The sequence below is a fragment of the Zonotrichia leucophrys genome, chromosome 6 (assembly GCF_028769735.1).
Source record: "Zonotrichia leucophrys gambelii isolate GWCS_2022_RI chromosome 6, RI_Zleu_2.0, whole genome shotgun sequence".
NCBI classification, from domain to species: Eukaryota; Metazoa; Chordata; class Aves; order Passeriformes; family Passerellidae; genus Zonotrichia; species Zonotrichia leucophrys.
Genome location: NC_088176.1, coordinates 20431368 through 20457286, shown reverse-complemented (window position 1 = coordinate 20457286; position 25919 = coordinate 20431368). Strand labels below are relative to the sequence as shown.

Genomic DNA, 25919 nt, shown 5'->3' with positions numbered 1-25919 from the left:
GTTACAAATAATGTATTTAATTTGTTACTTGTAATTTCATTATTTTTATTTTTAATTAGATGCTCTGGATTCACTCGGTGATACTGAAGCTCGAAATGAATGTGCCTTACTTTTGGCTGAGTCATAATCATCTTCCTCATAAGCAGAGATCTGTCACTGTCTTCTGATTTAGTTTTGTCTGGAGACTTCTATCCATATCCTTCCTTTATGCTCCTTTTTCTGATCTGGTCTTTTTTCTGATCCTATTGTATCAAAGCATGATGTGAATGAGCCTGCTTTCCTGAGTCAGGGCTACCATGAAAGCTGCTGTTATCATGTGCTCACATCTAGATTTTAGTATCCTGGAACTGTGCGTGGAACAGGGTGTGTTTCCATGGCCCACGTCCACATAAACATATAAACACAAAGCTTTCTGTAGGAAAACTTGCTTTGCCTCAAACAAAATATTTATGTTTGCCTTTCCCAGCATTACTTATAAATACAAATTCCTCACTAACCACACGCAGTGCTACAGTGCCTGTGGTGGCAGGCAGAGCTTGAAAGTTCTTTTTGGTCTTGCACTGTGTATGTGGGCAGGTTAAGAGCAAACTGGTGTTCAGGGATTGTCATAATTGCAGTTGGTGCTGAACGTAAGGTTTCTCTGGGGTTGTTAACTCTTGCATGCAGTAGAGCTATGGTATAATTATTTTTATGTTAGTCCTAGCATTTTCCTGTTGCTGAATGAAAACAGGGTGAGGATGCCCTTTGAACACACTCCTCTTGGTTGCATTTAAACTGATGCTGCTGCTGAGGAAAGCAGTCCAGTCCTGTAGTGGTGCTTCTCTGTATTGGTGCAAGAACTCAGCAAGGAGGATCAGGAAATTCATGTGGAAATTAAAATAACAGAACAAAACAAACCTCCTTTTTTGCTATATTATCATTCTCCAGAAGGGAAAATGTTACTGTAAGAAACCCAGTCAGGCTCAAATGCTCTTGCAGGGGCACAGCACAGATACCTTGAGGATAAGATGGGGGAGAGGAGTGACCACCTAAAGACATGCCAGATGGTCACTTCAGTACAGTTTCACATGGTGTAAGCTGAAGAGCAGTCTTGTGCTTCTTCTCTCTGCATCAGTCCTGCAAAGGTTTTAAATCTAGGTTAGCCTTAACTAACAGTGGTCATGGGAAACTGAAACAAGCAGCAGGGTAAGAGCCAAGCTGCATGCTGCAGTCCTTCATTGCTGCCTGTTCTTCTCCACCCCTAATTGGACACTGGATTAATTTTCATATCACCGATTTCTTGTAAGGGGTAAGATTGAAGAAGTAATAGCAATAGTGCTTTCTGATGAAAGTGGGTCCTGAGGAAGAGCAAAGTAGTCTTTTTGGTCAAGATACAGACGAGCACTAAGTTCACATGTTCTGCACTTTTTTTTTTTTTTTTGCATGTACTCCAAGACTTCCCAGCTTCTCTGATGAACAGTGCTGTATTATCTTTATGGTCCTGTGCAATTTACCAGAACAACATGACATGTTATGTCAGAAAACTAGTTATGTTTCTATGGAATTATCTTGGGCTTGGTTTTTTCCATATTTTGTTGGGGAAAAAAAAAAAACCAACCAAAAACAAACAAAGAAAAAACCAAACAAACAATAGCAATGTTTCTGTGTTTTCCTCAACAGTTTTTTCTAGCACCCTTGCACAGACAGTTTGTCCCATGACACTGTTCTGGACAGATCTTTGAGGACTGAAATTGTTGGGAGTGCTCAGGCCCCTTCCCCTTCCTGCAATTATATCTTTCTGAAATGCATCCTGTGCAAGGGTGAAGATCAGCTCCAGGCAGTGCTGGGAGACAGGGCAGTGGAAACTGAGCCAGTGTCTGCACTGGAAGCCAGGCTTTTCTTGAAGGGTATGTCTGTAAACTCTGGTCTTAAAGTACACTGAGTACTTCTAAAAATGAAGAAAGAATAAAAATACAGCCAAACATGTCTTCATACAGCTCTAGGGTGTAAACCACAAATGCAAGATTCTGATTTTCCCTGTCATTAGGCTTTATCTGGAGAGAGCATTTGGTGGGGATACAGATGTTATTTGATTTTCATGAGTTAGTGATTTAGAAACCTCATGCTTGATCTTCTGGGATGGGATGGGTAACACTGAGCTTGAGAAGGAGTGTTGAGTGTGCTGCTTGTTTTGTTGTGTGTTCACAGCTCTTTGGCTCTGGTGTTACACAGTCTCTGCTGGCTGCTCTCTGCTGGGACACTCCAACTTTTCCTGGGGCTCTGTGCAGTTCCATCCTCATTTGCAGTCATGACCTTTAACCACGGTGTCTTCCAGTGGAGCTGTGAAACTGCTGACAGAGCTGGGGAAGTGGTTGCAATGCCTGTGAACACAAATGCCAGGACTTTCATGGTAGCCAGAATAACATGAGAGAGCTCTCAGCCAAATGAGGTATTGAAACCTTTTATGCACAGACATCAGGATATAACACTCGTCTTAAAATTTCAATTTCATAAAATTAATTATCCTTAGGTAATACTTTTTAGAAAATCTTACCTAGCTTGATTCCATCTGTCTTGAAGGAAAAGAAAAGAAAAGAGATGCAGGAAGAAATGTGGGTTGGCAGGGTTTTTTCATGTAAAGTTATGGGCACAAGCTGGCTACTGCAGGGAAATTCATCCTGTGAATGTGAGGAGACTTCTTATCCCTCTTTTCTGCTTGTAAGGCTGGCTTCACTGAGACTGCAGAAATCAGTGTGGAATACGGGAAAAAAGGAGGAATGAGCTTTGACTAATACTGATAAGAATCTAACTTTGAGTTGGTAATACTGGTGCAGAGCATTCTTTGTCCTATCGCTGTCACCCAAGATCATCTTAAACTGTGATGAGAAAGTGTCACACAAAAATTCTTAGAAATGTTGGTTAATTATTATTGGGTTTGGAAATGACAAATTCTAGGAAGCGGTCCTTGAGAGCAGTGAGTGCAATACTTTTTCCCCTGTTACAGTTGCTCAGATATATTGTCTCTCTCCTGGGGAGCAAGTCACACAATGCATTTTTTTGGCTTGCTAAGCTTCTTGCATGAGGTCAGCATTCCCATTACACTGCTAGCCCAGCATAGTCATGCTTTAAATGTACTAGCTGCAGAAGTTGTACATGACTACTGACTTTTTTGAGTGGTACAATATTAAATATTCAGCTTGAGGTCTTTTATTCATTGGCAGTGCCAAGTGCTGTAAAAATTCTGTGCCTGTATAATGTGGCTCGTATTTGGCATAACTAATCACTGCTAGGGCTTAAAACCTTTGGTGTATAGTGCATCTGGGAGCAGGTAGCTATAAGACTGGGCAGAGGAATCCCCTTTCTTTTCCTTCTTCAGTAAAAGCTCTTTCTTAATATAAAGGTCCAGTTGCTGCTATTTCTTGTATAATGTGCAAAGCACAGCAGTATGTGGGCAGCAAACTAATGCAAAGTGTTCTCCTGTCTAGTGTTTCATTGTTCTTTCTGCCTGAGGCTTTGCAACCTTGGTCTTTTTTAGTTAAAATCTTTAAACAATGGATTATCTGTTTTCTCAGGCTTTAGAGGATTTGATGTAGCAGTCACCCTTAGGCATTTGGCTCAAGATTACAGCAATAAATGCATTCATCAGAGCCCCCTGGCCCTTCCAAGAGCCAGGCAGTCATAAGATTATCTCTACCATATTCATCTACTTCTAACTCCAGTGAAGCGTGTCACCCTGTTAGGAATTGGAGTGAAGTCCTGTTCTTCCTGAGCATTTGCACTCAGATGGTTTGTAAGAAAAGGGGGGGCTGTGTCTGGTGAGGCTGAGAGCACCTGCAGTAGGCAGACTTCATTCTTGCTGTGATGTTGGCTTTTACAGCATTACCAATTTGTACTTTCCAGGAGATCAGAAACCTTTTTGGAAAACCAGCTTTGCTTCTTTTTCCCCAAGGTCCAGCAGTCCAAAAATTTCATATGGCTTTAAAATTTTGACATTGAAATGTAATTTTAATCATTATTGACATTTCTGATCTTTGTGTGCCAGCTGCTGTTTTTCTGCATGGTTCTGGGGCTGGAGGGCCCTGTTCCAGGGATTACAAAGCAGTTGCCACCCAGCTGTGATACCTGACGTGGCAGTTTCTGTAAGAGTGCTTCCCCATTGCACTGTTTCAGGAGTTGACTGTGATGTTTTTCTTCCGTTACTTTGAGATCTAAGGTAGTTTACAGATATTGGCCATTCTGCTGTGTTGCTTTGGAGAAAGATACCTGCTGTCAGAAGGAGACCCAAAAGTCAGTTTCAGTAAAAAGCTACGTTTTCTAAAGGAGTTTATTTCTGGGTAGAAGAGCTGTTTGTTGTGTGCCTTTGCATGGGCAGTGCTTTGCACGGTGGGGCTTTCAAAGAGAATCTTTATCTCAGGAAAGTTCAGTTGCCAAAAGAGAAATGTTGGACAGGGAATTGACAGATGACCAGAGAGGACAGGCAAGTGTGGCGTGAGGAATGTGAGCAGGTTAGATGGAAAGGATGGATTTTGGAGAGAAAGGAAGATGAAGTACTAAGATGCAGATAGCAGGAGTAGATACAAAGCTTTGCAGCATCTTCCTGCGCCCTGGATGGAATGTGGGTCTCTGAATCTGAAGACATGGCTGTCAGAGAATACCAAAAACCTCTTGGCAGTGCTGCTTCAGTTCTGAAGTGCTTCTACCCTGAGAACAACCACCTACAGTTGCTGTAACTTCTGGTTAGCTCAGGATACCCCTGTGGCTTATCAGATGGTTGCTCAGCCTGTGTGATAGCAGTGGGATGCTGTGTAGTGGAGTTTGTAATTCGGGATTTTGCTTTAATATGGGAATTGTGAACAGGAGGAGGGACACACGTAGAGACGTGTATGGATGTACACTACCACATTCAGAAGGTGGTGGTGAGGACAAACATAAGATAGAACATATCAGAATTTATTTTGTTTGAGCAACTTTGTTATGTCCCTCTTAAATAAAACAAGTTCTAACTTGCACGAATCATAAAAATACATTGGAAAATTTTAATTTTTCCAAATGTGCTCATTTAATTCTACCATCTATATGTGCTTTATTGTAATTACTGTAAGGAAGAAAGCTACAGATTGAGGGTTGTTTTGTATCTTCTGGTATTAATTGACCTTTTGGAATCCAACAGTATGAGTGATCTCATCATTAGGCCTATCAGAGACATCCTTTAGTATTTTGAAAACTGTTGAATCATCTGGAATTGTTCTTCTAATAAATGGAGAGATTATTTGACCTAAGTAAAACCCTGATGGCTAACATCAGGGAGCTAATACTAGATCTCTTTAGCAGTACTTAGATATCCATCCATGTTTTCGAATTGTCAATACAAGAAAAGCTGAAATCAAGTAAAAGTACCTTTGAAGATGGATAGCAAGATATTTAATCTATTTCAGGGACACCATTAATTGCAAGAGATGAATTAATGGCTATGTGAGGCTTTTTAATGGGAGAGAGGGTCACGTGGCTCCTGTCCAGGTTTTCAGGTGATGCAGAGGAAGCCAGCCAGCACACTGCTGAGGTTTGGTTTTGCTGCTCTAAGTAGTTCTGGCCAGATCAGGACAGGAGATCCAGTTAATGACAGTGAAAAGTATAAGAAAATGCTTTATTTAGCTGTCCTAATAGCTTATGGTAGATGAAGAGATCAAATTACTACATTGGAATCTCAAGTGGGTTGTTCGTTGTATTTCTTTCTTTCTGTCACTTAGTTGAGTAATCTGAATTTTTATCTGTTGTTAGGCTTTTTTGTATGTTGCTGTTGTTGTTGTGGTTTTTTGTATGTGCTACCTCAGATTTTTATAAAACAGCATCACGAGGACACCAGCTGCTTCAAGCTTGACATTCTGCAGGTAGGAATCGTATATAAAGGCAAGTTCAAAAGAGCAGCACTCCAGCGAATAGCTAATTCATACAGCTGTTCCAACCACCAAGGGAGGCATGAATCTTTCTGGTACACCACAGCTGTGCTGCCATGCTCAGAAAGCTTTGTATTTATCATCATTCCTTGTGATAATGGTATTGCTGGTCCTGTTGTTCCTAGGCCTGGGTGTTGAGCTGTGAGGAAGGTGCTCTGTGCTCTGCCCTTCAAGCCTTAGTGCAGGGGCACGTAAAGGGTAATCCTGCTGTTTAGAAACACAGGCAGAGAATGTGCAGTGCCTGCATTGTCAGTATCTTTCCTACTGATTGCAGCATCTTTATGAATTACTGTGATTGCAGAGTCATTTCTATTTGTGAAATTGTTTCTCTGTAAAAAAGATCTTGTAAAAGGGATATTGACAATTTTTTGTTTGAAGTAGTGGCTTAGTTAGAGATACCTTGCTGTCATCACAAAAGGAAATTGTCAGTTATACTGGGAAATAACAAATTCATTTCTGGCCAAAGGAAATGTATTCCACTCAGTACACAAATTAATGTGTGGAATGTATTGCTACAGTACATCATTGAGGTTAAAAATGTGTAGGGTCAAAAGTAATCTGATATTTATGTGTCAGTTAAATGGACAAATCCTGCAAATTAAAACACTAAGGTCTTCTAGACAGCTTCCTTGAGCTCAAGATATCCATAAGTATAAACAATAATAAGAAGGACTACTTTTCCTTATTCCTATTCTGCAAATTTGTCTTTAAGGCTTTCTTCTGTTGTCTTTGAAATACCTGGAGCTGGACAGTACAGGTTGTAGGAACTGAAGTGAACAAGTTGTAGGCCAAATTCAGAATGAGTTTCTTATGTCCTGTATTTTTCAGGTGTTTTCAGTAGCTATGATTCTTGTCAGTCAGAAAGCAATTACAAATATCCCATTAAAAACAAGGCGTTAAATTCAGATTATTACACTGGTGATAAAATATTTGATAGAAATGTATTCTGCATTGCAGATTAACACTAAAAATAAACACTGAGTTTTGACAGGATGGAGGAAAAATGCAGTTGGGGGGGGGGCAGTTTTCCCCCTTTTTTGTGATATGCTCAAGAACTACAACATAGAATACAACTATAACTAGTTGTTATTTGGATGGATCGGGCAATGGCACATCTTCAGCTTCTTCTCCCACCATGTTCCATTTAAACCAAGCCCAGAGTTAGCTCATTTTAGACCAAAGTCTGTGTGCTGTTGTGTTTGCCTAAACCTTTGTCCTTGTTGCGAAACTGAGGAGAGGTTAAAGGCCTGTGCCAGTGCTCAACCCTTGCTCCACAGGAGTGTGACTTGGAAGTGGGCTTCTGTGCTGGTCTCAAACACAAAAGTATTTCCAAAGCAGTTGCTACCACTCCTAAATGATTAGGCTTCTCTTTGTTTTAGTTTTTTTTGGGTAAAAAGGTAATGTTCAGATGTTTACTGGTTTATTACACACAGTTTAAAAAAATAATTTGCTTCATATATCTGGAAACTACAGTTTATGAACAGAAGGTCAGTAGTTGAAGGTCAAATTATTGGTACTGTATATGGGAGTTGTTTGTTATCCATTCAGTCATCAAGTGCCAGTAAATTAATGACACCAGTGTACCACCATTTTAGCATGTTATCTTCTGGCTGTATAAAAACAGGAATATGTTGCTTCTGTTGTCAGCAATAGAAGATCTGAAAATAAGCTGTTTAAAACAATACAGGCATCAAATTTTTGGGCATCTTTTTGCATTTGTGTGTCTGGCTTATGCTTTTTCACCAATATGCTGGAGTTTCTTGGCCTGAGCTCTGTACCAATTTGTTGTGATGTCAGATACTGGCCTCTCAGACAGGCCTGACTGTCCTGATGTGCTATCATAGTTTATAAATAGCCCTGGAAAATTAGGGCATACTCCCAGTAAGGGCTGAGCTCTGTATATTGGAATTGCAGTGGTGGAGCAGGAGTGGCTTGGTAAGGTGTGCTGATGCCAGGAGCTGAGGTGTGCTGGGAGGGGGTCATGGTCTCAGCCTTGGAATAGTAGATACAGCAGTGGGAAAGCATAAAATGGATGAGTGCATTTTAACTGATGTTTTCTAGTTTTTAGTTTTCCTTACTTAAAAATTTATTCAGTGTGTGTTGATTAATTTAGATTCTTTTCTACCTCCTTGACTTGTATTACTTCAAAGTCCCAGTGGTTTGACATGTTAAAAGATTTTTGTGTGCAGACTGCTGGAAGTACACAGTGCAAACAGGGAAAAGAGAAGGCTTTTCATAGAAGGGTCCAAACAGAATACATTTTGATGCCAAAGGCACCTTTGTGTAACAGCTGTTACTTAAGAATGATGTTTTTTATTATAATTCACTGAAGAGAAACTAATGCTATTGAGAAGTTACTATTTTGTATAGGTATGTGATATTTTATGTCTCTCCTCTTGTAGCATACTCTGCACAGTGCTTTATTGCCATCTATGTCTTCTTGTCCCACTGTTTTCCTTCATATCCTGTTTTGCCTTCTCAATGCTGAAGTCAAAATATATACTGCTAAAACTAGAGATTTTTTTTTTATCTTGGAGAATAAATTTGTAGTTGGAATTGTTTTCATCCAAACTTGAAGTTCTTTTTGCTTTCCTGCAATTTTTTGGATACTACAGTTGAAAGGATACTGGCCATGTATTAGTGCATATGTGGCTGGAAAGGATATGTGGAAGTGAAAGTCAAAATCTGGTATTTTCTTTCCTTCTGTTTTTTAAGACAGAAACTAAATATAGTGAATGTTAAACAGATGGCTATGCTGTCGCATAATAAATATTTAAAGAAAATTAAATTATGTCCTGCCTGCTCGCTGACGACAGTTCCAGCCCCCATAGTAACAGCAGTAATAATAATAGGAGGATTTACAGTGTATTTATTTTTTAATTCTCAAAGTGAGCTACCTAGCAAGGTCATTTGAGGAGATATTTTTTAATATGGGAAAGATAAGTGATGTACTTGAGGTCATCCAGCATGTCAGAGAGTCTCTTGAAAGAGCGTGCAGGGTCCCCTTGACTTCCAGACAGTGTGTTTCCATTTTAAACCATGCTGATTTGCAAATACTCGAGTACTTCCTACAGAACTTTGGGCTTTGATGTGTTTTTTTTTCCTGAATTCCAACCTAATTGTTCATAAATGTTAAGTTGCCAAGAGGAGATAATAAAACTAGGCTTGCATTCCTGTCCAGAAAAAAAACTCCCTGCACTGTAGGTCCTCCTGAGAGTTTTGTTGTGAAGAGACAGTGGTGGATGCCAGAGAGATGACGAAGACTTAGCTGAAATGAGGGGTTTTATTTATACAGCTGAGTTTCATCTTGTGGTATTAATAGCATACAGGCGTTTCTTTTGGAGAGAGGGGATGGATACTGTATTTAGCAGAGGTCGGTGTGTTACTCTTTCTGCCATGAGCAGGAAAATCCCATTGCCTTTAACTGTTCACACACATTACCTATCTTTACTGGGAGGAGTCTTCTGTAAATCATTCTGATGTTGCAAGTTTGAAAGCTCTGTAAGAGATACAGTATGAGGACAAGAACTGTAATATTTCACTTAAAGGTGAGAAGGCTGGACAGCAGATCAGGTTCATGGCAGTAACAAAGTTCATCTGGCCATGGTCCTCCTCCTTTTCCTCAGGATTCTGCAGATGTGCTGGAGAGCAGGTTGAGTTCATGAATTGTCTCAATTACCTATTTCTTGCTAACTTTTACTGATACTTTTCCATCCTCTGCAAGTAATTATATTCCATAATGGAAGTGGAACTTGTGCTCATTGCATGACAATTCACGTGATGGGAGTAGTTTGCTGCTGTATTGCAGCAGAGTGTATGATCTGGGGGGTGAGTAGGATGCTTTTTGGATTTGGGGGCAGGTTTTTTCTAATTGGTGGGGAAATGAGGCCTGGAATTCTTCACTGCCTCTGTAAAAATTTGTCATCTGCCCCAGCTTACAGATATATTATAATAGTATCATGATCTGTTACATGCATGGTTGATCCTGTTGCCTGGATACAAACATAAAGTGATTAGAAAGATACCATTAATATGAAGTGAACAAAATAGGTCATAGAAGTACCCAGTTATATGTTTTTCCTGTGTGCCCACCATGCATACTGGTACTTGACTCTTTTGCTTGCTTGTTGCAGATTGTGCTTTGCTCCAATGCTGCATTAGGCTTTTCACTAAGCTGCAAGTGTAACCTGTGTGATGTTTTCTGCCAGCTCTTTCTCTGTGGTTTCTTCCCTGTTCTTTGAAATTTACCCTTATCAGTTTTTCTCACATCATTTGTACCCTTCTGTGGTTGCCTTTGTGTATCTGATCAAATGCTGTTGTGTCTCCTGAACTTTTTTCAGTATGCAATTGTATTTTAGTTTCTGCATACTGCCTTACTCTTCTTGGTAAATATATGCACTGTGTCACATGAAGGAATATTAAAAATGCTACAAAAGCCCCTTGTTTTTTAACATCTCCCTAGGGTCTTGTGATGGATTTGTTAAGGCTCTGGGGAGATGTCCCTTTCTAACCTAGCTTCTGTTTAGCTCTTTGCTTTTCCATCATTTCCTGCAGCATTTCTGATTTTCTTAATAAAAACACATACTCACTTCTGATACACTCTTAGCTGGTTTTGCATGCTTTTTTTCAAGTGTAGATGAAAATGTCTGTGGCCAGCTTGCTTTTTTTTCAGTGACTCCTTTGTTTCTTAAAGTCTGCACTCTAACTTAAGGCGTGATTTTTCTATTTTCAACTGTTGTAATGTAGCACTCCATCATACTGTAGTTTTAAGAGTGAAGAAACTAAAGCAATTTTTTAGTTCTGATTTAACAACCAGCTGCTGGAGGTGAACTGCAGTGACAGAGTTCCTCGTTTCCTTCAGTTGTGGGATGAGCTGTTTGCTTAAACCCTGTTGTGCAGGCCTTTAGTATGAACTGGCATGAACTTAGGAGAAGAAGGAAGAATGAAAATAGTGATATTGGCTTCCTAAATGCAGGATGGTGAAGAAAGAAAATATCTCCTGCTTTCTTTTGGAGAATTGTTGCATGTTGTTCAAGCACCACTGGTTCTGTGAATGAGCGTTGGTGCAGGCGTTACACGTGTGTGTTATTTGGTGATAAGGGAGGGGAGAGGAGCATTGTTTTGTGGTTAATGAGCTTGTAACTGTGATTAGAAAATTAAATCTAGGCCTCTTGCTCTGCTTTTCATGTGAACTTTGGTAGTTCACTCATTGCTGCTTCACTTCTGTTTGTGTAAAATTTGGATAATACTTCTGCTTGTGTGCTGTATCCATTTCTTGTGGAAAGGATGTGGAACAGCATCTGTGTTTTGTTAGGCATACAGAAATCTGATCACATGTACAGATACTGTTAGAATCCTAGTGGTTTTGGTTGGAAAAGGCCTTATAGGCTTTTTATAGGCTTTTGGAAAAGGCCTATATAGGCTAGTTACTAGCACTCCTGCCATGACCATTGACACCTTTCCACTAGCCCAGGGTGCTCAAAGCCCATCCAGCCTGGCTCGAACACTTCCAGGATGGGTCATCTGCAGCTTGTCTGGATCATTTATTGCTATGCCCCACCACCCTCTTAGTAAAGAATTTCTTCCCAAATAAAACCTCCCCTCTTTCAGTTAGTTTAAAGCCATTCCTATAAGTCCTATTACTGCATGCCCTTGTAAAAAGGGCAACTGTGTGTTTGGGTAGATACATTATATGCAACAAACCTAGCCTTGGCTGAAGCCTTTTTGTCTGTGCTATAATGTAAATAGAAGTGAGAATATAGTTGAAACAAGTTATAGAAAGTTTTCTCAACAATTTGGTCACAAAACTCCGTTTCCTGTTTTTAACAGTAAGTGAAATTTTTAAGTGTTGCCATAATTATTGTGTGATGGCTTTCAGATGTCATATATCCACACACAAATACATTAAAGAAAGATTGCTGTCTGTCATTTCATCACTTTGTTTCTTTGATGTCATTATTGTTTTATTTTAACAGCCATTCTCCTTTCTGGCTTACTTTGAGGCATAGAATGCACTGATGAGAAATAAAAAAGAAGAGAATGCTGTATCCAGTCACGGAAGTGCTGTGTGTAATACAGTGTCCTGTTCTTAGTACCCAATCTACTGTTTTGGAGGAAGTGATAGAATCTTTGTTTTTTGTGTTATGGAAAATTGATCAATGGAAGAAACTGACCTGGATTGCTCCAGTCTGAACTCAGACTACAGCAGTCCTACATGATCTTTCTCTTTACTGTGTTCTGGAACAATGGACTGCTGCAGATATTTTTGCACACCATATTTGAGGAAAGATGAGGGCCAACTGAAAGTAGCTCAGGTGAACGTAATAGCAAAGGAAATGTGACCTACCAGGAGAGAATGGAACAATCAGAATTATTCAGGCTAGAGGAGTTACAATAATGTAAAAATTTTAAAGTGTGCTGCAAAGAGAGAGAGAAAAAAAATCTCTCCTATTCTCTCTCCCCAGAAGTAAAGGGTGTAAATTGTGTAATTAGAATTCAGGGACAGCTTTCCAGCAGTGCCAGCAGTTAAGCAGTAGACTGGATTGCCTAGAAACCAGGCATACTCTGTCCTGGAAGATACTAGCAGAGATAACAGGAAAATATGGAAATGCTTTAGGTGTCACTGATCCCAAGCCTGTTGCCTGTGATTTTCAAGGGCACTGAAATGGTTTCTGTATAGTTTTCCTTCAATTTTAGGCCTATTCTTTGTGCTGATAATTTTCATTGGATTTTCATGAGGGTTTATCTTTCTGCTAAATATTGCTTTAATCAAGCTGGAGACTTAAATACATTAAAGGTAAAAGTATAGATTTAGAAAGTGTATGCCAGAGAATGCTAATATATATAATGGGGTTTTTTTTCTAAACATCTTGTTTACTTTTTATACAGTGCTGATCACATGACTGTTTTTACTGACAGACAACATAAATTCCTACAGAGTAACGACAGGAAGTTTATAGCTCATAATTAAAGATCTCTTTTTCTGGCGTTTATTTCTTTCTCATATTTCTCATTTTCTTTGTTGCTATGGTTTCAGACTGCCCAGGAGTTCTCTGTGAGAATTTCCTTAAATAATACACATTATTCTGTGCATTTAACCCACCTCACTCAAAGTTGTGTTCAGATGAAATTTTATTTGTTTTCGCCTTCTTTTGCAATTATTTAATAACAATCTGAAAAAAATAGATGCTGATGTTTGAGAACTCCACAAGTACCCTTCTTCCATGCTCAAAACTGATCAGTGATTCTTGTTTCATTTCTTTTTGCCAGTTTCCTGCTTGTGACAGTACTTTGTTCTTCTTGCCTGCACACTGACTTGAGTAGCCCTTTGTGAAGGACTCTACCAAATCTTTTGAGAACGTTCCAATAAACAATGTGTTTTTGTATTCCTTTACTCCATCAAGTTTTTTTCTAATCCTTGGAAGAATTCAGCTCCTTAACAAATCTACCTTGTGTTCAATTCATCTTGTCCCCTCAACTGTGCAGAAATCTTCAGTGTTCGTTCACATGGTCTTAAGGCTTCTCCTTCTGTTTGTTTCTGGGAAGTCTTTGGGTTTTTGCAGACTTCTCAGTTACAGGATGCCAGGCTTACTTTCTGACACTAAGGTGATGCTTACAAGTGGGAATTCAGCACAGGACTCGATGGACATTTTCTGTGGTGTAAGTTCTCACACAGTCCCACTCTCCTGTCCCTGCATAATCTGTGCAGAGTACCATTACAAGTATTTGTGCAGATGCACAATGCACTGAATCTGAAATAGAAAAGTAACCTGGCTCACCACAGGGCAGTGGTGGCACGACAAAGGCAACGTGCTGCTGGGTAATGTGTGGGCAAGGGAAGGGAAGGAAGGAGACAGCTGCTGCCTTCTAACAGCACCCCTGGCATAACTGTGTGTTGTAACTGGCTTAAGAGACATCAGGTTGTGTGTTTTGGTCACTTGCATTAGATAATTCAGGCTGAGAGTAGGAAATGCTCAACAGGAAGACACAGAAATGTAAACATGGTAGTACTGAAGAATACTCTATTTAGCCATGTGGAGTCCTTGTATTGTTGTATCTTACTGAAAAAGGGATGGTTTTACACCTTTATTAGAGGCTGGGGTCTTTCTAAACTTCTAAGATGCCAAATGTTAGAAGTGAATTAACAGTGAAGACACTAACAGAGGAACTAGAGATAGTAGAACTAATTGGAGAATATAAAAAAAATAGTACTTCCCACTTGTGGGGAGGCCCTGGGGAGAATTCAGTCAAAATGGTTTAACAAGAAATGTGTTTGTGTGTGCTCCGGGGAAGGAGTGAAACTGGAAAAGCACTAGTTGTTCAAGCACCAGAAACATTTGAAGTGAATAGCTGCACAGCAGATAAATCAGTTTACAGATGTGTCATGGTAACAGGTGGTAAATTAATACAGTTTTGAGTTACAAAAATTAAAGAGAAGGTCCTTCTTGAACAACCTTCTTGAACAATTGCAAGTTGTACCAGGCTTAAACTTCTTGTTTTTAGATAGATTTAAATGAACTGAAGAGATTGGAGGGACAAATGGCAAAGGAGTATAGACCAGGGGACCTACAGGCACACATGCCTTCTTGGCTATATGATAACCAGAAGTGTAGCTGAGAGATGTGATAAGAGTCTGCAAATATTTGAAAGGTGCATACTTGGAAGATAGAAACTAATTAAATTAGTAAAGTGAGAAGGGGCATAACTAGAAATAAGGGAATGAGGTTATAAAATATATTGAAGTATGGAATAGTCTGCCCAAAGGAAAGACTGGAAGAACAAATATATAAAAACAAATATATTATACAAAAGACTGATAGAAATAGTCAGGAAATACTCTAACATCAAAGACTCAATTTTCTAATGAAAATAGATTAAATAATTTGGAAATCTTTTACCCATTTAATTTATGTTTGCTTTTGAGGCATTAGAACAAGTCTTAACTCTTTAATATTGCCTCCATACTGCTTCCTGCTGATTCAAATCTACATTATTGCATACCAGTCTTAGATCCTGTCTTTCTTCAGGAAAAAAGTATTTTAAAAAGGAACAGTTGGGCAAACAGTCCGAAACGGTATAAGGGGAGAAGAAAGGTGAGTAAGTTTCAGGAATGATTTTTCAAGAATGGTGTCCTGCTGCTTTCTGCTTAAGGGCTGTAGCTGCAGATACATGGGAGCAAACTAGTGCCAGATATAGAGGTCTAGTTGCCCTGGTTTCTTCCTGTTTGCATCTAGTGGGGAAGGTTAAGGGAGCTCCTGGACTATGAATTACTGTTTGTGTTGTGTGGCCACATGCACGTGATAGGATGGTGTGAACAGGATTAACACCTTTTTAATGTAGAGGAAGGCAGCAGAGAATTTTTCATTAATGAAATAAAGTGCATCTTAACATTCCATTCAGAAAGTCAGTTTGGCTGCATCTGGACGGATAGGGAGCAGCCCTAAGCTGCTCTGTTTGGCTGGTGCCATAGGGTAAACAGTAAAATGTGTTCAGGTTCACTGCTCCCCTCAGTAACTTCTCTGGGTAGGTGCCAGGTGCCTGCTGGGCCCTGCTGTGGTGGAAGTGGACAATGAGAAGTCATCACATGGAGCTGCTGCCCCAGACCCCAGCTTGGGGGAGAAAGGACTTGCCTATGCTTGGCATTTGCTGGGTGATTCCTGCAGGCTGGAAGGCAGCCCATGGAATTAATTTGAGGAGATTATTTAAAGAATTTGGAAAGTGTACCAGGCTGGGGATGTCCCTTTGCAAAGCAAAAAACCCTGAATCTTTTTTTTCAAACACAGCTATGAGACAGCAATTTATATTGCTCCATTTAATTTCTATACATGGTCTCTCCATATCCCCAGGATCAGCTCAGTTGGTCAGAGCATGGTGCTTATAGCACCAAGGCTGTGGATTTGATCCCTGTACAGACCATTCACTTCAGAGTTGGACTCAGCCATCCTTGTGGATCTCTTCCAGATCAGAATATTCTGTGATTCTGGTATTATGCAGTCTGCACAAGAGTTTCAGTTGCTCTGAACTCTGGTATTGAGGACTTCCTATGGGGGCATGTTTTAACTTTCTCATTACAAAGAAATGTTGTTATGTGAAATTTAAGGCCAAGTTCTCTGGCAGTTATAGTCAAGGAAGTTGGAACTCTGTTGCCTGGTAGACTGTTAACTCTTAAAAGAAACCAAGGGGTTCTTAGCATATTTTTTCTCTTTCTGCTTTTCCTTCTGTATACTGGGGGTTGGTTTCCATGATTGACAAATACTGCATTTGCTTTCACTTCACATGTTTTTAGGGAGCCACAATAGTGTGTGCACTGTGTTGAATATTTTCTGTTTAGAACAAAGTGGTTGGTTGCACAGCCTGTGTGCAGTGCTCTTCATATGTGTATAAAATAAAGTACTCTTTGATCTTTCTTTCCTGTGTATCTCTAATCTAGACTCATTCTGGGTTTTTTTTTCCCAGCTGGAGGGTGTGCTTGTGAGCCAGGCATTGTTGACTTTGCTCTGTGTGTTGGCTTCTGAACAAAGGCACTGCTGAAAAGGTGAGTGCTTAACTTCCATCCTCTTTGATGCAGGTTTATGTTCAGAGGAACTGATAAATCCAGACTTGCCCAGCCTGTCACCTTAAACTGTATCTAGGTTTGCAATGGAAAAAGTCTAATCTACCAGCTCATAAAATTGCAAGCATCAGCCATCAAAGCACTGTGAGGCTCTGGTTTAGTGTAAATTGTGTGGCATTCTGCAGCACTGGAGACCAGGGAAGCTGACAGGTAGGCATGTTTCATCTCTTGAGCAGATCTGAATTTAGAGCTAGGGAAATATCTGAGACCCTGAAAATAAATGATACAAATGCAATATCCAGCCTGTAATCTACAGAGGAAGGGATGGCTGAGGGCCATGCATGACTACATGTTTCCTATATAGTTGTGTGAATTTCTCTTAAGATTCTATGTTTACCACATCAGCTGTCTTCTGAAGGTAGCTGAGTTACCTGAGCATTAACTGAACAGACTTTTATCAAATCGACAGGACTGTTTATAAGATGGGTAAGAAATTTAATACTCTGCTGTGAGTACTTATCAAGAGTTTTTCAAAATCTTCCCCTTCAGTCAGTGAAATACTGAGTGTGCCAGGCATGTAAAAGTGCAGTGACTAAGGGGAGTGTCAAACTTAGTTGATAGGAAATAAACAAAACTTTGTTTATAGGAAGTTATTAGTATTCTGAAGAAGGGTAGATGAAAGTAAATATATGATATTGTAATGTCTGTATTCGTCTGTTTTCCATGAGACTGCATTAATCATCAACTCAATTTCAAGATGTATCTTTGAAACCATAAAAGGCAAGGCAGGATTCTCCTCCTCGTTTTGTTTGTAGATAAATTTGTCTGGTAAAGCAAGATCTTGTTCTGTGATTATCTTGCTCTGTGATTTCAATGAGAAGAACCTATCTGACCAAGGACTCTTACAGTCTCCTAACTGAGGGACACTAAAATCAGTAGTTTACTGCATACAACTCCAGAAGTAGTTCTGTGTGGCAGAAATATGTTCCTAGCTGACATTTGACATGACAGTATGCATTGAATTTAAAATTCCATTTGGTTTGCAATGTTTCCTCGGTCAGGAAGTGGGGAGATGCAATCATGATGAATACAATATCAAGAAAGATTAGCAAGCAAGCAAGAAATAAGTTTAATTTAAGAGGTAGCAGGTAGATGTAAGGCTCTGTCCTGGAAGAAGTTACAGTTATGAAATTGTAATTTTATTAAATAATCGTAAAGAATAATCCTCTGTACCTGGGGGCTTGTAGAGAATAATCGTTTCTAATAAGGTTGAGTTTAGCAATTACAATGGTACTCTTGAGGCTAAGCATTTTTGGTCTTTCTACCGTTAGTGCTAAGTCATGTGAGACTTCGTGATACAACTGAGCCGAGTTTGGGGTTTTTTCTTCTAAAGCTTGCTGTTGTAGACAGGGCTCTAAAAGTGAGTAAATCTTGTATGTTGAAGAAAACTGTAAGGGCAGTTACTGATGAGCCATGTGTTTTTGTGCTTGTCCTCTAGAAAACATGAATTTCTTTAAAAGAGCCAAACCTTCCCCCATCCCAAGCAACTCTCTTAATTTTATTTCTGAGTGGATGCTTTTATGACATATGTAGCCTAAGGAATCTGCATCAAGTTGCTTCTTTCCTCCTGTCATTTCTCTCACCCTTCTAAATGAGTTACTCTTTGCCCTCTGCTGTAGCCGTGTAACTGGCTGAACTGTGAATGTGCAGTGACTTGGTGCAGCTACAAAAGCAATATATAATGCACAAGCCAGGTTTTTTAATGAGACAGCCTGATGAGACCAGAGATACAAACATCACTGGATTTAGTGATGTAGTTTTAGGTATCAAAAGAAGCTGATTGCTCATCCCTCCTGTTTGGTGGTATCTGTTTCTTTGTACTTTGATTTGTGATGCAGGAAGGCCTGAATATCTTTTTTGATACATGTGGAATCTGTAGAGGCATCTGTGGAGTCCTTAATTAGCATACTGCATTTTCACTTCCTTTTCCATACCAAGAGAATGGATGATTTGGAAGTGGTTATATGTATGTAGATTTACTGCTGGAAAACTTTCTAAGATCCTTTTTGAGAGTCTCACTCACCAGAAATTCAGGCACAGGGCAAAGTTTTGGACCTCTATGTTTAAAACACCAGATCTGAACATGGAGTTGTGTTCTGCTGAGAGCTCTGGGCACATAAGGCTGTATTAGCAGCAACTGCCTGAAGCAGACCCGTCCTGCTGAGGAATCTTTTTCCACCAGACATCTCCCCCTCCAGTAGGCATCCTTGTGATTCCTTTCAGATGTGCTGGCCGTTGTGGATTTGCATGTATGAGGATGGATATTGCAGTGAATTTGGTGTCTCTCCCAAGCTGGCAGGGTTGTTCCCAGCTGTCAGTGACTCACAGTAGCCGAGTTGCTGTCTCAGAGTTCAAGTTAATGGAATCTGCAGTTCAGTTTCCCTTGATTTGTTTGGCAGAGATGAAATTTCCCATGAACTAGCAAGAGCAGGAGGGAGAGTCCATATTCAAAGTAGTAGCTTTGAAGATGTGTTGGGTCTGAAAAATCTGTGAGAAATGCTGTCCTTACTTCCTAAGCTCTTCCTTGGGAATAACTCCTCCTCAGGTGTTTCCTTTTGTTTAGTCTAGCTTCTTCCACTGTACTTACTGCCAACAATCTCTGATTTCCAGAACTGCATTAAATATGTAATAAATGTATGCCACATGATTGTCATCCTGTTCTTTCTCTGAATGGATGGCAAACTTCATTTGGATTTAGAGATTCTGTTTTCTCAGCAGGTAACTACTTTATGCCAAAGAAAAAGGGCATAAATGTCATCAATGCAATTCATTCATAGAATTAATTTATTTACTGGGTGAAAAGTTAGATTTTTTTCCTGTCTTTTTTGCCACTTGACATTTTTACCAAGCAGGTTATCTTATGGAAGGATATTTGAAATAACTGGAGTGTACCACATACAATGGGGACGTGGTTTTTACATGTTGATTTTGACAGTTGTTCTGATAGTGTGTGATTCCTCTAGAGAGCCTGCTGGACTGCTATAGAGCTCTGTTTGAATGTAGGCAGTATTAAGTGCTGGCTAGTGAACAGCACTGATTCTTCCAGAATCAGGAGGAACCTTTGAATTTTGTTTATTTTCTTGGAAGACAGCCGTTAAGTGATTGAGAATCACTATCACTTTCCAAAATAAATAGGTCTTCTGAAACTTATTTGCCTTCTTGTTGCTCTGTTACAGAGTATCAGAATACTGCAAGCAAGTTCAGTCTGAACTCTTGTAGTTGGATTATAATGCATGTAAACCTCGGGCATGTGTATGAAGAGTATTTTCTAGTTCAGGGTGCTGTTAGAAAATGCATGTGAGTCCAAGAAAATAGCAGATGTTTGCTGTTCAATGTTGTGGCTTTTCTATTGTCATTAATCTATTAGAAGAAAGCTCAAAGTAAGAAGATGACATTCAGTTCACTAATCAGTAAGCAAAGCAGGGAAGAAGTAATAGATACAGTTTTATTTTCTGTTTATGCTAAGCAAGAACAGCCCAAGAAGATTAAATGTGTTTATATTTCAGACTTCAGGTGTATTTTTTCATGAAGCAGGATTGCTTTCTTCTCTCCAGCTCTATGTTTGCTTCTGTTGTCTACCCTTTTATAAATAGTAATCCTGTCTTTTTCAATGGAATTACAGATAGTGAAACTCCTCTGATGTAGCACAGATTTGCCAAATTGATTTTATAGGGCATAGTATTCATAGTGAGGTTAAGGACCCTTTCGAGGTACTTCTCTCTATTACTACAAAGTGCTTGTTTTACTGTCTGGTAAAAATGTTTGGTTTTTTTTTTTACATCCACCATCACAGGGAAATATTGAAATAGTTGTCCTGCCCCACAGTTACTCTCAGGGCATGTGGAGGGCAAGAGTTTCATGTGTTGACTGAAGACCTGTTTGCATGAATGCATTGAGAAAAGGTAAAATCAGTGTTTTACAGCTAGGAAGTCAGTATGTAGTAAACTCAAATACCAGCAAGTACCTTAAATCATGGTGTAGACTTATTATTTTGAAAAAATGTTTACCTGAGTTTGCTGTGTCTTTAGCTTTCTTTCTAAATACCTGAAGAATGAAAGCTTCTGTATATGACAAGGAATTTTCTAATGATCTCCCCTACTGATTTCAGTGACATATTAAATTCTGCAGAAGTCATACAGTACATGCAAAAGTTCTTTGTTTATTGTTGGATTTTTTCATGTTGGTGTTGTGGCACTGACTTTGGTGGTTGTTCAGAGTCCTAAGAGCAGTCTTTGCTAGAGGACATGTAATTAATATCAGACTGATTGGAATAACCTATGGTCTTAAGAAATGTACTAGAAATTGTGCTTAGGAATGTGCAGTAGGTGATAATACTGAAAATATTGTGTAGATACTGTTTGTTACCCAGACTTCAACAGGCAGTGTTTTCTAGTCACCTTGGAGCCTAGGAAAGGATACAAGAGAAGCGAGGGCAGAGAGCTACATACACAAATGAGAAGTACCACTGTACCAGATAAATGATTCTAACTTTTTAAGAGTGTTGAATACTTCAGCACAGGGTATTTGGAAGCCCTCAGGCATGCACGATTAAGGGAAAGGAGGAAAAAAAGAGCCAGATAGAAAACAGATACAAACTTGCACAGTTGTCCAATATTTGAGCAACATAAACTCCAGCTCTGAATTGTCCTCTGTACTATCTTACAGTTTCCTGATTTTTGTGAACTAATATAATTCATTGCAGGGAAACTGCATCAAAATTCACTCTGTTTCTAGAAGCTTTTTGTGGAAGAGGATTTCCCACAAAAGACTTATTAAATTTATCTTACTTTGCCCTCTACTCTACCTTTTTACTCAGTTATGTAATTTATAACTTTCGTTCTTCCTTGCCCTCTTGATAGGTCAGAATTCCAAATCTTTCAGTCATTCTCTCCTTGCAGCTGCTGTCTGAATTCATTCCATCTAACTTCTGCAGTCTAATAGAGGAAATCTTAGACAAAGCATGTAATCTTGTGTTTTGGAAATTAGGAATCAAAACCATGTGTTTCAAGTGAGGAAGGGACTATCTCCATCTCAGAGTACCTGATCTGTTCGTCCTGTTTCAAAAAGTGAATAATCTAATAAATTTCCATCTGTCATCAAGACAGCCTGTCAAAACCAGAGCTTTTAAGACAAGAATACTGTAGACTGTTTCTTCTGTTGAGCCACTTGAGGGGCTCTGAAGGTAAGGGACTTGGCTGTATGTGCATGTAGCATCAAAGGCAGAAGTCCTTCAGCCAAGTCCGAAAGGCACCAAGCAGTCTCAGGGTCAGCTGTGCAGCACTGGCAGATTGGCAGATTGTCTTTCCAACCCAAAATGGCACCTGGAGCTTACTGTTTGCCACGTCATTATTAAGAAAAGTACACGTTATTCTTTTCGCTCCCAATGTTTTAAAAGCAGTTTACAGCTTCATGTCTCTTCTCTCTTCTCCTAGTGCTCCCTGACTCTTGGGTTTGACCTGTTTTCTTGAGCTGAAATATTTTATCTTGCCATAAAAAGAGGTCCCTCTTGCTTTTGTTATCTGTGTTGTAACTTCAGTAGCTGAATTTGAAGTATGGTAATTGCTTACTTTCCAAGACAGTAAAGGTGAGGAAAGGCAGCAATGTGAGTAGGTGCATCAGTGTAACATATGAGAGAATAGTGTGATGATGAAAGGCAGTGAGCTTCTAAATAAGCACAGGGAGAATGTGTGTGTGTGTGGTAGAGAGGGAGGTGTCTCAAAAAGCTGTGTTTGTTCTCCTGAGGCTCCCGAGTGCTATAATTGAGTCAACATGTCAAAGTGAAGTATGCCCTGAGCTTTGGGAGCAGGGGAAAACTGCATCTTCTGCACGTACGGGTTTGGATGAACCCCATCTTACCGCGATAATAAGCACTCTGCTTTTGCACTGCTGAAACTACAACTCAACAGAATAACTGCCCAACCAAGCTCTATAACTGATGTTTCTCTAAGAACTGCTTTAAATCTTTGCTTGGTTGGGAAGCTGTGAGTAATTGGCTTCACCTTTGCTTCTGATGCAGATGTGAACAAAGGTGATGAACAGAGGGGAATGTGACTGAATGCGCTATTGAGATACAGGCAAAACAAACTGAAAAGGTCTTCCTTCATTTATTTCTAAGTCTCAGAGAAACAAATATCTGTATGTCTTGCCATATTTCTTATGTTGGTGTAATGTTTTGGGGATATACTGACTTCACGTTACTGTAGGATTTTTGTGTTTTAAATGGATGGAAAAGGGTTGATCACAGCCCTTTGTCCTGGCAGTTTGTTGCAGCCTTTGGCCGTGTGACTTCATGCATGATTCTGCACTGGCTGCTCTTTCCTTGGCCGTAGCTCATTGCAGCATTGCTCTAGGAAATCATATGAAATTAAAAATTCTTTAAAGCCAGTGTTTCCTTGCTAACATGCTAATTTTGTCTTGATTGGATTTTATGTATAATATCTACAATTGGTGCTTTTGTATTTTATAAATCGTGCTTACTGACATATCTGATGATCTGATTGTTTCCATAGTGACAGCAATGGCAAAAACCTGAAAAAGGAAGGTGACAGTACTGTATTTTTAAGATGAACTGTTTTACAGAGGAATGGTTTGAGGGGGTGGGAATACAGTATATTTTTTCCAAGCAGTAACAGGATATATTTTTTCAAGCGGTAGTACTTACTTGGAGATCAGAGAGGAAAGACTTGGCTTGCTATTTTGGTGTCTATTTGTGTGGGGAAGTAGTGAGCACAAGGTTAATCTAGGTAATATGAGATGCTTTCAGCAACGTCTCCTTGCTGCTCCAAAAGGTGATAAAATCTTAAAATGCAGAAAACTGAAATGTGTATATTATCTTCACAGGAAAGGTAGAAGTCTATATGCCTGAGAGAAAATGTGTTACATAGTTTTGTTTCAAAATTTCTCCCTTCCAAATTCATAAACTAAGCACGGGAAGCTTTTAGTATTAAAAATCAGACACAAAGCCATTAGTGGGAGCTTCAACCTTCTTTTGTCCTTTGGTAAATTCAGTTAGTTTTATTTTATATTCTGGGAACAAGGCTTTATTCCCTTTCATTACACATCGTATTATTTGCATTTGAAAGTAAGATGCCTTGAGAGAATGTAGGCATATTTGTTTAGAGTCCATGCTGCAACAGAGAGGGGTTTTTTCAAGGCATTTTGTAGGAGCCACAAGCTTCCCTAACATTCTCTTTTGTCGCTGGTGTCGATGCTTCTTCCTGTGGTGCAGTCACTTGAAGCAGTTGCCTGACATACAATATATGCCTGCTGTTCTTATATCAGCACAGACAAGTGAGAAGAGATAATATGAGAGATGTTTGTAAACTATGTGAAATATTTTCATTCAGGGGCTAACTTTTTTCTGTGACTCTATGCTTAGCATTCTAGTTGAATCACCATACCTGGAGGTATTTAAAATATGTGTAGAGATGGCACTTAGGCACTGCCAAGCCTACCACTTGGTTTGATTTAGGTGTACCTGACAGTGCCAGCTTGATGGCTGGACTGCATCTTAGAGGTCTTTTCCAACCAAATGATTCTATGACTCAAAGCATGCTTCTCCTGCCCACCCTATCACAGTGCCCAGGATCTGCGGTCAGGCTGGGGACCTTGTGCCCAGGTAGTTCTAGAAAGAGCTTAGAAAGGATAAGTCAGGTTGTGCTGCCCATCTCCAGGTGGCAAGCGCATCCTCCAGCCCTGGGGAAATCAAGCAGGCTGGTAGTAAGACACAGGTGCAATGCTCCAATTTAACACGCTGTTAAATTCATATCTCTTATGCCTTCCAGCAAAAATGTGGTATCATACTGTAAACTGAATATGTGTTACATCTTATTACACTGGGGAGGAGAAGCTGGCAGCTGGGAGTTTGTGTTGCTTTTTAAGTTGCACAGGTTGGTTGGTTATCTGTGCCTGAGGCCTCTTAGGTCGCATCTGCATTAGTACCTCAGCTGGTTCTTCTGTCATTTTGGTGTCTTGGGAGTGGTGTGCATAAAAATATGTAGTTTATGGTTCTTCTTTATATTTATCTACAGTGTTCTGATCAGCTTGTTGAAAAGTGTTTGATTCTGGTTTTCCATTGACCTGAAGGAAGGGGAAGTTTCCCTGTTGTTTTACAACTGGGATCACTGTGTAAAACAGGGAAGTGTTTAAGAAATCATGGAAGCAGTTAGTTGTTGCACAAAAGGCTGAAGAAGATGGTGTCGTCTGTTCTAAAAAATGTCCTCTTATTTGCAGAATGATACAAATGTAAATAATTTTTTTCTTAAGAAACTGGTTCATTTATAGATACTTGAGTTGTTGAAATGCTGACTTAGTGGGAAAAAAAGATTGGTTAATTGGTGTTATCTTTATGCCCCCACTGCTCCCCATCCAAAAAAATCTCCAACCCATTGTTTTTGTATTATTTTCGCTGATGGAGTTTTAAGGCATTGTTTAGTGCTTTGCCCTAAGTAGTGTCCTGTGTCCCAAGCATATGTTGGACATCACTTGTATTTCAGTAGCATTATGAAATGTAGACAGAAGTAGACATTTAAACATGCCTCTATCATGTGAAACATATTTAGTTTCTTCATATTTCATTTCTTCAAGCTTACAGTTTCAAATTCGCAGCTTCTTCTGATCCCCATTGGAATGAAGAGGTAGTTGTTTTCCTTGCACTGCTCCTGATAGCATTTAGCGCTGATTCATTGGTGTTGACCCCTCTGCTCCTTGTTAAAAGATAGCTTTATTTGCAGAGGTATCCCAGTGAGCTTAATTTGGCTTGCTGCATCTTTGTAGCTGTTTTAATCTTATATGAAATAGATGAAATCCAAAAGGAAATTGGGAACGAAAAGAGGAAAAAAAAAACAACCCAAAACTAACTATTCACATGTAAATGTACCTATTAAAGCCATAGACTGTGTAGATTTAGATAGTATTATATTAATTTCTTGATGTAGAACTTTCCCTTAGATCTTGGGAAAGCATCTGCAAGGAAGAAAGCATCTCTTATACGTCTTTTGCTCCTGGTTCCAATTACAGGCAGCTGTCTGATTTATACTCAGTGAAAACTGCTAATTGTGCCCTTTTAAACTCTTTTAGTTTAGAGGAAAATGTATTTATTTGCATGAAAATGTTTGCATGTGAAACACTGAAAACCTTTCCTGCAGATACAAAATTTTAGAATTCAAAATTTATAAGCCTCTAATGGTCTCCTAAAAGCTGTTCCTTCCCTGGCTGATAGCTTTTACCTTGCTGTGTGTCATTAACATTTACTGCTGTTGCAAGTTCTTGGTAACAGATTGAGGTGACTGTGTGTGCTGGTTTAGATGGCATTTGCCAAACAAATTGTTAGGAATCTTGCTGTCATTTGCTCTTTTTCACTTATGAAACATGAA

The 25919-nt window shown here is 39.4% G+C and overlaps 1 protein-coding gene across 3 annotated transcripts in view; it reads left to right on the top strand.

Moving 5' to 3' along the window:
• Window positions 1-25919, top strand: part of NDST2 (N-deacetylase and N-sulfotransferase 2) — a 130754-nt gene that overhangs the window by 11477 nt on the left and 93358 nt on the right. For 2 of the 3 annotated variants that reach the window (XM_064716793.1, XM_064716794.1), the window contains one exon: window positions 16389-16467. The exons of the other annotated variant lie outside the window; for it this stretch is intronic. The gene's annotated coding sequence lies outside the window, so the exon portion shown is untranslated. The remainder of the gene's footprint in view (window positions 1-16388; window positions 16468-25919) is intronic. 3 annotated transcript variants of the gene reach the window in all.